We start from the raw sequence: 11,243 nt of genomic DNA, 5'->3' as shown, positions 1-11,243 counted from the left end.
CATTGACAGTTTCCGACCTGTTTCTCTCAATTGAAGTGAATGTCTTGAGCGTTTATTATAGGTGATGAGTCACGGTGTGTGAGATCTCGACAGAGCTAAATTATTTTTTATTCTTTTGTTACGAAGGTATAAATAAATTTGACATTTACACTTCGCTAAAACCTTGAACGGAAACTTTCAGCCTTTCCACTCTGCAGAAAAAAAAAGACCAGCGAAGGTGTACTATGGTGGGAATGAAGTAATGGCTGGCCGCAAGTCGGCAAGCCAGAGTGGAATGGCTCGAAAGCTTGACGCCGTCGCTCACAGATGGCGGTAGCTGTCCGGAATGTTGCCTCGGCATTCATTTGCTGATGGACACTATCCTGGGGAAACTAGCCCTCAACAGCTCCGCTATAAAACATTATGCCTGTTGCCAAGGTTCTGCTCAAAGTCTCTCAACAACAGCTTAAAAAAAATTGCGACTTTTGTAACATGCGCAGTCGTAACTGGTACATAAATGTTCATCAGTTCTATAGGTGTATAAAAATGTTACCTTAACAGAATTACATCTCGATACGTTTTCGCGTCAGTGTCAGCGACTTTGATTGCGGAAGTGAGCGGTTCACGAAGTGATTATGGTAATGAATCGAGATTTGTGATATCTCAGTCGTGTTCAAACGTGTCACAGAGAGTCGAAACCTATTATTAGAAGTCACAATTCATGGCATATTTTAGTGAAAGGTTTCCGTGTACTCTTTATTGTGTTTGTGTGTGTTAAAATACCGCTTTTGGGAGCAAAAATATGAATGAAAACAGACTGTGTGTCATTTAGACCTGCTAGACCACAACTCAGATCAAACACCAACCAAATACTAATTAAACATGAAGAAGATATATAAAAAAGGGAGGGACAACAATGACTTCCACCAATGACATTACACTTTTTTGTAAGCTAGATACCTATTTCCGGCCCATACGTGCTAAGTGCTCTTGAACTATACCAGAACTTTGGGTTGCTTGACACCGTAAAAAATAACCAAAATAAAGTAATATTTAAAAAAATAGGTACGTGACCTAGCAAATACCTGGCTCCGTAACGTTATCCTAATGAAGCGTGGCGACAGTTTTTCGTCCAGTTTCATAACCTGAAAGCCATTCATAGTGGGTGTCAGAATAATAATGCAATGGAATACCCGCCTCAGCAGCAGAGCTCCAGCAGTTTAACACAGGGGCGTGTGTAGAGTCAAAGACCGTCAAAATTCAAGAAGTGCCAACAGAAAGTGGAACTTCTACCTCATACTTAACCTGCCACTAAATAGAAAAAAAAAAGAAAAGATAAGCGCTGCGCATCCTCTACAATATTTGGAACACGGAAAAACATCAGCTCTAACACGCCACAGTTGCAAGCAGGACCACGCGGAACGAGACTACGCGGCAGGACGAAAAAAATACTTTATAAACGTAAAAAAAAACATGTATTTGAGTTAAAACGCGTTTGTTTATTTTAAACCAGATTTATTTGAGTTAGCCATATTTACTTCCTTAAAAATCTTTTTTTTATATTAGGTCAGATTCATTTAGTATAAATCCAATTTGTTTTATTTAAATCAAATTTATATCTTTTACCTCCAACGTTCGTATCTTTTACCTCTGGTATATTTTTAACGTGAATGTTACTAATCAGTCTTTTAATGCTCCTCAGTTGTCTGGACAATGTGCATGAAAAATAATCTATTATATTTCCCGCAAAATATGTATTTCAATCAAACTTTTGACAGCAAATATAAATTGTTTTGTACCTAAAACGGGAGTACCATTGCTTCTTTTAGCGTTACTGGGGCAAAATATTTGTGTATTAATTATTATTTAAGAAATAACTACTAATTTATTAGCACATTACTACACAAGCCTGGAGAGAAACAATGTCATAATACTCTGCCACGCCATAGCACATCTTGAAATATTGCGTGATTGGTGGCACTAAAATGGTAGATGCCTGGTGCCGGTTAGCCATAATTAGATTAGTAAAAAGTATGCTCACGCTGCAGGATAAGAAGCCGCCAACTGGTGAAGTAACGACGCCCCTGATGCAGCTTGACAATTACGGAAACTGCCACTAACGTTAGAACTGTAACTTCGCGAGGGATGGAGACTATTTGCGTTAGTTTCTCGATAATATTAGATCTTGACCTCTCAACAATGTTGAGTCAGAATAAGCAAAGTTAAGCCCGAAAATCATCGTTGCTATTGGTTTATCACAGAGGAGCGCCATTTTGTGTTTCTAGGCACCCTAACAAAAATATTTTGATGATTCTTTTTTTTTTTTTTTTAGGTGGAGGTAAAAAAAAAGGGTGCCTGTGTTATGTGTTAAAGAACGGGGACTCCAAATCTTACAATAAAACTGTTTGATATGTTTTTATTTTGGACGAGTTTCTATTCAAATAGAAGAAAGGTATATGTTTTCCAAATTATTTTTGAAATTACGATTTGAAACAAGTGTAAATCACCTTGATCTTTGTCTCTTCGCCCTGGTACGTAAAATGACGCCAGAACCACAATCGGGGCCTCCCAACTCAGAATCGTATCAGTGAGACACTTCCAAATCGTTTAATTTTGATGTAGTAGGCTGAAGCCCGAATCTAGGCTTGATTTGCTAGCAGCTGGCAGCTGTTACTTGACTCCTGCAAAAGCATGGGTCGCCAGAAAAGAAAAAAAAGAAACTGGGAAGCTATCTTTTTTTTGTGTGCAGATTGTTATCACGTTGTAATATTTCTGATATTTTTCTGGAATCATGGTGACATTTAATGTTCTGGTATCACAATTAACCGGTATTGTCATTGACAGAAGGAAAAACACTGAAATGTCTTTCAGGTATCCTTCCTCCAGCTCGAATATTCTGCGGTCCTGCCTTCGCTACCACTTCGCTAATCTGTGTGCCTCTAACGTGCGTTGTAGCGAACCTAGGGTAGTCCTTGTTGTGGGGCTCCGCAGGAGCCAGGTACCGACTAGGACATCAGGAAGATGGGCCTCGGAGGCCGGGTTACTTTTCGATAGACGTTTAATTTACATTTGTACAGTTGGTTCAAGACTAGAAAAGGGAAGACATTTGCTTGTCAAAGTTCGTTCATTTTAAACACTTGGTTCTCCCTAGGTCCCTAGGTAGGGACCCCCACATCGGTGGATAGTCGGCCAATCACAGAAAGGTGTCCAGTTCAAACATCGTTCATTACAGCTCCTCCGCGCACGGAAAGATCTCAAAAGGGAAGGAGTAACCGCTTCACGCCTGAAGAGATCAACATTCAAGCGGCAAGAAGAAGCTTCACACATAGTAGACCCCGGCCGAAACAAACAAAACCAACAAGTGTCCACACTGCCTCCGAAGCCGCCAGGCCTTCCTATGTTTTGCATATTCCAGCTAAAATCACCCTAACAGTGTGCCCTGAAGCCTCAACACAAGACTAAAGTCGGTTCCATTCTTGACGCACCTTACAATATAGCCAGATTTAAACAATATGCGTACAACAAACAAAGATTATTCGCCTACACGTAAAGTAGTAACCCGTTAAATGCATAGGAAAATCAAGCAACACGAGTTTAAAAAGACCTACTCAGGCCATCTACATTTCCGTTAGGCTTTCCTTTCTTGTATTTTACAGTGAAATTCAGCTGCTGCAGAGCAAGGCTCCACCGCAGAAGCCGAGCATTTTGGATGACATCTGAGTCAGCCAAGTCAGCGGGCAGTGATCGGTAACGAAGACGAACGGGGCTCCATACAGGCAGCAGGATAGATTTTGGGTCGCCCAAATCAGGCACGCGCATTCCTTCTCGGAGGCGCTAAACGCCTCTTCTCGGGTACTGAGCTTTCTGCTAGCGTAGAGCACGGGCTGTTCCTCCCCGCGGTTATCCTCCTGGCAAAGAATGACGCCTAACCCGCGATTACTCGCATCGCACTGTACAATAAAGGGACTTTTATAATCTGGCGTGCGCAGCACAGGAGCGCTGCACAAAGCAGCCTTCAGCCCGCGGAAAGCCCGCGCCATTTCCTTCGTCTAGGCGACCTTCTCGGGCGCGTCCTTCCTCAGAGCGTCCGTTAAAGGGCTAGCCATCTCGAAATACCGCGGAATATAACGTTGATAATAACCCGTCAAACCGAGGAAGGCCCGAATGCCTGTTTTTTTGACGGGTTGCGAAAATTCATTTGCCGCCTCGACTTTCAGCTCATCTGATCTACGCCGGCTCTGGTCCACCACATGCCCCAGGTAACGCACTTCCCCTTTCGCCAGCTTGCACTTTTTGGGTTTTACAGTTAGTCCGGCCCCACGCAATCAACTGAAAACATCCCTAAGGTGTCTGAGGTGGTCTTCCCAAGTGGCTGAGAAGATAACCACGTCGTCTATATACGGGAGGGCGTATGTTTCAGCGCCCCTCAGCACTCGGTCCGTTAATCTCGAAAAGCAAAAGGGCGCGTTTTTTAGACCGAAACTCAACACAATCGGGCGAAACGTTCCAGAAGGAGTTACAAAAGCGGCATACTGGCTCGCCCTCTCGGTCGTTGGGACGAGCCAGTACCCTCTAACAAGGTCCAGGATCGAGACGAACTGAGCCCCACTTACTCGTTCCACCCTCACGATGTGGGGAATCGGGTACACTTGGTCTTTAGTGATCGCGTTAAGTTTGCGATAATCGACACAGGGTCGAGCGTCCTTTCCGGGGGCCTCTACGAGGATTATGGGCGAGGTATACTCGCTCTCGCAAGGGACGATGACTCCCAACTTTAACATCCGCTCGATCTCAGTCCTTAGGATATCTTGCTGTCGTGTAGCCATGCGGTAAGGTCGGCATCTGATTGGAACACCAGCTGTGAGCTCTATGTCTTGCGCCACCACCGAGGTCTTCCCCGGAATTTCTGAAAATAGTCCCTCAAACTCTCCTAACAGTTGCCTCAGGTCCGCCACCTGAGACGCCGTCAGTTGGTCGGTCTGTACCGCGAGCGCCATTATCTCATCAACTGCGACAGACCCGTCCGAAGGTTCTCCGAGTTGCCGAACTTCCAGCTCACCATCGTCGGACTTATTCATCCCAATGTTGACCAACTGAGGACTACTCACCTACGGCTTCATCAAATTGCATTGATAAATCTGAATGGATTTTCGTTTACCTGTTCTCTCAATAGCATAGTTGCTATCAGAAAGCTTTTGGGCCACCCGAAAAGGCCCTTCCCACTGCACCTCCAATTTGTTGGCCCGCGAGGGGCGTAGTAACAACACTGCATCTCCCTCGGAGTACCGTCGAAACCGAGCGTTTTTATCGTAGTAACGTTTCGCTCTCTCTTGGGATGCCTTCATGTTCGTCTCAGCGATCTGTCTCGAGCTCCTGAATCTCTCTAACAGGGCTAGAATGTACACCACTACGGTGGGGTCGGAGCCTCTTGATTCCCACGACTCTCGAAGGAGCTTTATTGGCGAACGCATGCCTCGACCGTAGACCAGCTCAGCGGGGCTGAAGACTGTGGCGTCATGAGCTACGGAACGTAGGGAGAACAACATCGCAGGAAGGCAGGCCTCCCATTCGCACTTGTTCTCGTAGATAAGGGCCCGCAACACGCGCTTCATCACAGAGTGTATACGCTGTTTGTCTGTGGATGGTAGACCGAGCTGTGTATTAGTTTTATCCCGCATCTTTCGAGAAATACCGTGGTGAGCGCACTAGTGAATACCGTTCCCTAATCGCATTGTATTTCTCGGGGAAATACTCGCGCAAAGACCTCCAGGAGCGCCTTTACACTCTCGACCAAAGTTAATTCCCTCAGGTGCACCGGCTCGGGAAACTTGGTTGCCGCGCAAAGCATGGTAAGCACATAGCGGTACCCTGTCTTTGTAGTAGGGAGAGGTTCGACAACGTATATCACCAGGCGCTGAAAGGGCTCAGAGATTAGCGGCACCAATCTCAGAGGCGCCTTCGACTTCTCGTTTGGTTTGCCCAGCCTTTGGCAGACATCGCACGCCCGCACTCGGTTCTCGGCGTCCCGAAAGCGCCCGGGCCAGTAGAACTGAGAAAGAAGCCGTTCTTTAGTTTTTTTATTGCCCAAGTGGCCTACCCACCCTGTGCCATGACAAAGCAGCAGCACGTCCGCTCGATACTCTTCGGGTACCACGAGCTAGTCAAACATTTGACCGCGTCTGTCTTGGTAGTGCCTGTAGAGCACGCCATCTCGAACCGGAAAGGTGACGTTCTTCCTCGCTACAACCTCCTTGCTAGTTTCCCAGATTCTAGTTAGACCGGGGTCGCCCTTCTGCTTGGTGATGAGCGTTTTTCTCCTTACTGTAACGAGTTTGTGGAAGCTGTTCAAAGACGGAGGCACCAGAACTTCATCAGGCAAGGTTACATTCTCATGATCGTCATCTTTCTCTTTTCTAATGCCTGTCTCCCGACTGGCAGCTGTGTTTGCCTCGTCGTTCCGAGTTCGCGAGCTCTCCACTTTCGCTTCCCCCAACAGCTCGTCTGCAGACAGCACCTTTTTTGGTGGATCGTACGCCAGCTGGACGGAATGCTCTCGAGCCTTGGACCGTGTCAGCGCCTGAACAAGCCCCTCCCCGAGGCTTCTGCCCTGATCTCTCAAGATTTTCTCCGTTCGGTTCGAAAACAAATAAGGGTACTGGGGGGGGGGGGGGGGGGGGGGGCAGTTTGTCTGAAACCATTGCCTCGGTGCGCACCTCTCCGAACGGTCCGGAGATCATGATATCAGCCACGGGAAGGCACAAGCTCCCCTCGTCTATGACAGACCGAATCCAACTACACTTCCCATTGTAATGGGCCTTCGTTACGAAATCGGGGTGGACCACATCGATGGTCGCCCCACTGTCACGCAACACTCGGCATGATTTGCCGTTTACCGTCAAAGTATAAAGGTACGGGCCCAACAGCTCTTCGTTTTCTTCGCACTGGCTCGCACATGCGAAAAAAGCCTTGGGTTTTCGACACCCTGCCGCGATGTGTCCCGCCTCGTTACAATTAAAACACGTGATCGGTTCCCGAAGGAAAAATCCATCAATGTAACCCTGTTTGGTGGTCAATGTTTTCTAGTGGACCGCTGACTGTGCCTGACTGTACGTCAAGCATGTCTGATTGGCCAACAAGTTACTCTGACCGACAGTCAAACTCCAGTCAGACCCCGCTTGTCGGCTTTCTGATGGTTTCCTGGTGGCAGTCGGCCGCCGCGAAATGCCATCAGGATGTCTTGGTGGTGATTCTGACTGTACATCGATTGTCTCTGACTGTACGTCAGAAAGCTTTGACGTGCAGACAGACGTACGGTCAAAGGACGTAAAGTTCGTTCGGATACCACTATTTCGTCAAATCTATGAGTACGAAAAGTAATCTATGCACGAGAAAACGATTTTGGGACGTGAGCCCATAAAACCGCTGACGTTAGAGATATGACACGCAACCGACCGACAACCTTGATCAGAAGCCCGCCGAAGCGCCGAACACGACACTTCGCACTTCGCTTCGCCCGTAGAGGCTTCGCCGAGCTTTCATGAACGATCGCTCTCGACTCGTTTTGTTTGCCCGCTCGCTCCAACCTGTCGATCCTGCCCGGGCTCTACAATGTCTTATGTTTTAGTAGAATTTCTACTCGACAAGACCCAGCCTGTTGTGAGTTCCGACGATGTAAGGGACTTTAGCGGTGTAGCTGAAGACGACAGGGTGTACCAGGTCTACTGGGCCGGTGATGCGCGAACAAAAGGATCGTTCTACGACGCGAAAATACTCTACATGGCAGGTGAGTAGAACTGAAGTACGGCGAGTGATGTACGAGTGCTTTGCATAACATGCTGACGGCTTAACTGCATTTGCAGCCAAAGCATTTCGTATAAAACGAATAGTGAAATCGAATTTCTTTAACGGTGGCGTAGCATAGCGGTTAAGGTGTCCGATTTGTACGTATGTGGTCGCGGGTTCGATGCGCGGTGGTGCTGCTTTTTGTTTTCTCGAACATTTTGTTTTATTGAGTCATTTGGCGATATTTATGAGTGCGTATAGGTTTACTCTTATGTAAATGCTGCCCTTGTTGATGAAATTCCCTTGGCAGTGGCAGTGAGACGTCATCTGATGGACCATCAGATGACGTCTGATGGTCCATCACGTTCCACCAACGCTGCTGACTGGCAGTCAGTGTCCCAAATTACGTAGCTTGATGGAATTTTCAATAGGGTTTCTTCGCCTGCCTTTTTCTTGTCCCGATCCTCGTGTTCTTTGCCGCTGACACCCTCCTTTTCTTTTTGTGACGACTTACTCTCGCCAGATTTCTGGCGAACCTCTTGCCGCTTCCAGTTTTTGCGCCTCACCTCCGAGTCTCTCATTTCAGGCGGCTTCCCCGTCCCCTCTTTACCGCCCCTGCGCAAACTGTGCTCGTCCACGAGGTCGGCCGCTTTGAGGACGGAGTCTACCCCTGCCTTGTCTTGTACCCATGCACGCATAGACTCGGGACGTGTCTTATAAAACTGCTCTAAAGCGATGGTTTCCAGCATCTTTTCCTTACTCTCGTACGAGTCGGCTCCCTGCATCCACTCGATGAGGTAGCACCGGAGCTCGTACGCGAATTCTGCGTAGCTGGCTGCTGGTATCCGACCGTTTCGTCGCGTTTCGGAACTTTTGCCTGAAGGCCTCTGCTGACAGACGATATCTTTTGAGAAAGCTGCTCTTGACTTTCGCGTAATCGTCCGCATCATCGGCGGAAAGCCTGGCAATCACCTCGGCTGCTTCGCAAGGCAGCACGCTCAGTAACTCCTGGGCCAGCAATCTTGGGCAAAGCGAGCTTTTTCGCATGTCCTTTGAAATTAACAAGATACAGGCCCATGTCCTGTTCAACCTTGTAGGTCTGAATCAGCTTGGTCACGTCATAAAGATCATGACAGCCTGCTACCTGATGTCCAGATCTTACCGTCGTTTTCTTTAACTCAACCTCGAGCCGAAGTTTTTCGAGTTCCTAACTTGCACGAGTTGCTTCCTCTTCCTTTTGCGCTTTCAATTTTGCCCACATCCGGTCAATTTCATCTTCCGGAAAATATTCATTCCTGATAGCGTTAATAATTTCCGACTTTTTCATCGAGCTACTTGTCTCTACCCCAAGCTCATCGCATACACCGAGTAACTCCGATTTCAGCAAGCGTTCGAACTCCATGGCCGTAACTAATCTGGGTGCAAGACGTCTCTCCCACTTCCTGGAAGTACTACGAAAATCCGCTTCCAAGGTAGACCCAAATGCCACAGCAAGATTACACTTCTATCTTACAGACCTGGCGACAGAGAAGCAATGCAGGCACTCACCAGATTTTGAAGTTCACGATCCGCGGGTCCACCAGCGCTGCCGCTCATCAGGAGTCGTTGGTCTCAATCCCACCGGCTGCCAACCAGTTGTAGCGAACCCAGGGTAGTCCTTGTTGTCGGGCTCCACCGGAGCCAGGTACCGACTAGAACATCAGGTAGGTGGGCCTCGGAGGCCGGGTTACTTTTCGATAGACGTTTAATTTACATTTCTACAGTTGGTTCAAGACCAGAGAAGGGAGGATATTTGCTTGTCAAAGTTCGCTCATTTTAAACACTTGGTTCTCCCTAGGTCCCTAGGTAGGGACCCCCACATCGGTGGATAGTCGGCCAATCACAGAAAGGTGTCCAGTTCAAACACCGTTCATTACAGCGTCTAGTAAAACCGTGCCGAAGGGCAGCAAGCGCGCGAGCTAAAGGTTTCGCATCCGAAAGGAGCGGCCTGCGAAACTTGTCATTGATTGTAGGTCACCAAAACTCTATAATTAAAAGTTGAACGCTCAAGTTTCGTGGGATTGCTACATCTCGGAAAAAAAAACAAAAAAACTGAGGGGGCGTTCAGTAGGTAGAGGGTTCCCGACGGTATCCGGATTGTCGTTCGGGCTTTCGAAGTCAGCAGATCACAGTAGTTGACAGGGTTGAAGGCGACTTTGCTGCACACAATATTGTACGCTCCTTGTAAACAGCCTTCCCCGCGAAACTTGAGAGACACTAAGCTACAGCCGTGCTTAAGCGTTGAGTTTATTAATGTACAGATAGTCTCAGCTAAATAATTTGATGTAGTTTCTCCTACCATTCATATCTCTTCAAAATATCATAAAGCCGGTGTACATTATCACATGTATGTATTCACACTTTATTAATATTAACAATTATTTCGAAGTGTTCATTCCCTTGTACAACGAGGACTGTGGGATGCATGCGCAACTCCAAAACATGCAGCATTAAAAAAAATCCTAAACTTAGACTGGGATTTAAAAAGCGCTCTAGCCCCAGTCAGGGAATACCCAGGTAGAATGCCAAAGGGACGCCTAACTTGACACAAGCTTGGTAATCTTAGGGGCCTTACTACGGCTTAAAGCGTTTTTACTCCAAATCGTTAGTTAGCTAAGGCCAAAACAAATTCCTTTGGCGTTTTCATTGATTTTCTTTATCTCGCCACGTATTGGCCAAAGTGCCAGACTTGACCCAAACATCCCTTGTATGAACCGAACAGAAGCAGAAGTGATGCCTATATCTGACACTTGCATAGCAATTTAAGGCCAAAGTGACAACATGAAAACAAAGCAAGCAGAAGTGAGACCTAACTCTGGCACTTGATTGGCGAATTAGGTCCAAATACGCAGACTTTTCCGAAGAAAGTCAAGTTTAGCGCTACCTTGGCTTGTTCGCGCTTTTTGAGAGCCTAAATTCCCAAACGAAAACCAAATTAGGGCCCAAACTAACTGTGCCAGCTGGGTAATGTGGACAGAAACCCTTCTGTTTTATTTCTGAGAGAAACGGTATTTCAAAGTGATTTACAATGATCATATATTTTCTTAATACATTTTAGTTAATTAAGAGATTAACCGAAACGATTATCCCTAAAAGTAGGGTGTATCGTGCATACACTATACGTACACACGTATAGCTATACGTGTATCGTTACACGAATAGCATAAGTCCCAAACCAGATGACGCGTATTTACCATAGTTTATTCTTTTTATTGCGTAATAGACAACTTTAAAAAAACTCGCAGAAATGTATGTTTTTAACCCCACGTGTTACAAGGCCAAATGGTCTTATTAAATCTTAAGGCAGGGATTAGCGATTTCCATTTTCTCCTTATTAAGAAAACAACATTTACGCAATGTAATCTTTAGAAACGAAATCAAGGATTGCGCCAGTCACGTGTCAACTCTGATTTAGTTACTAGATTGCGCATTATACTGTACTC

The sequence above is a fragment of the Ixodes scapularis genome, unplaced genomic scaffold (assembly GCF_016920785.2).
Source record: "Ixodes scapularis isolate PalLabHiFi unplaced genomic scaffold, ASM1692078v2 PGA_scaffold6__148_contigs__length_123643588, whole genome shotgun sequence".
Classification (NCBI taxonomy): domain Eukaryota; kingdom Metazoa; phylum Arthropoda; class Arachnida; order Ixodida; family Ixodidae; genus Ixodes; species Ixodes scapularis.
Note: the sequence above shows the minus strand (reverse complement) of the source record.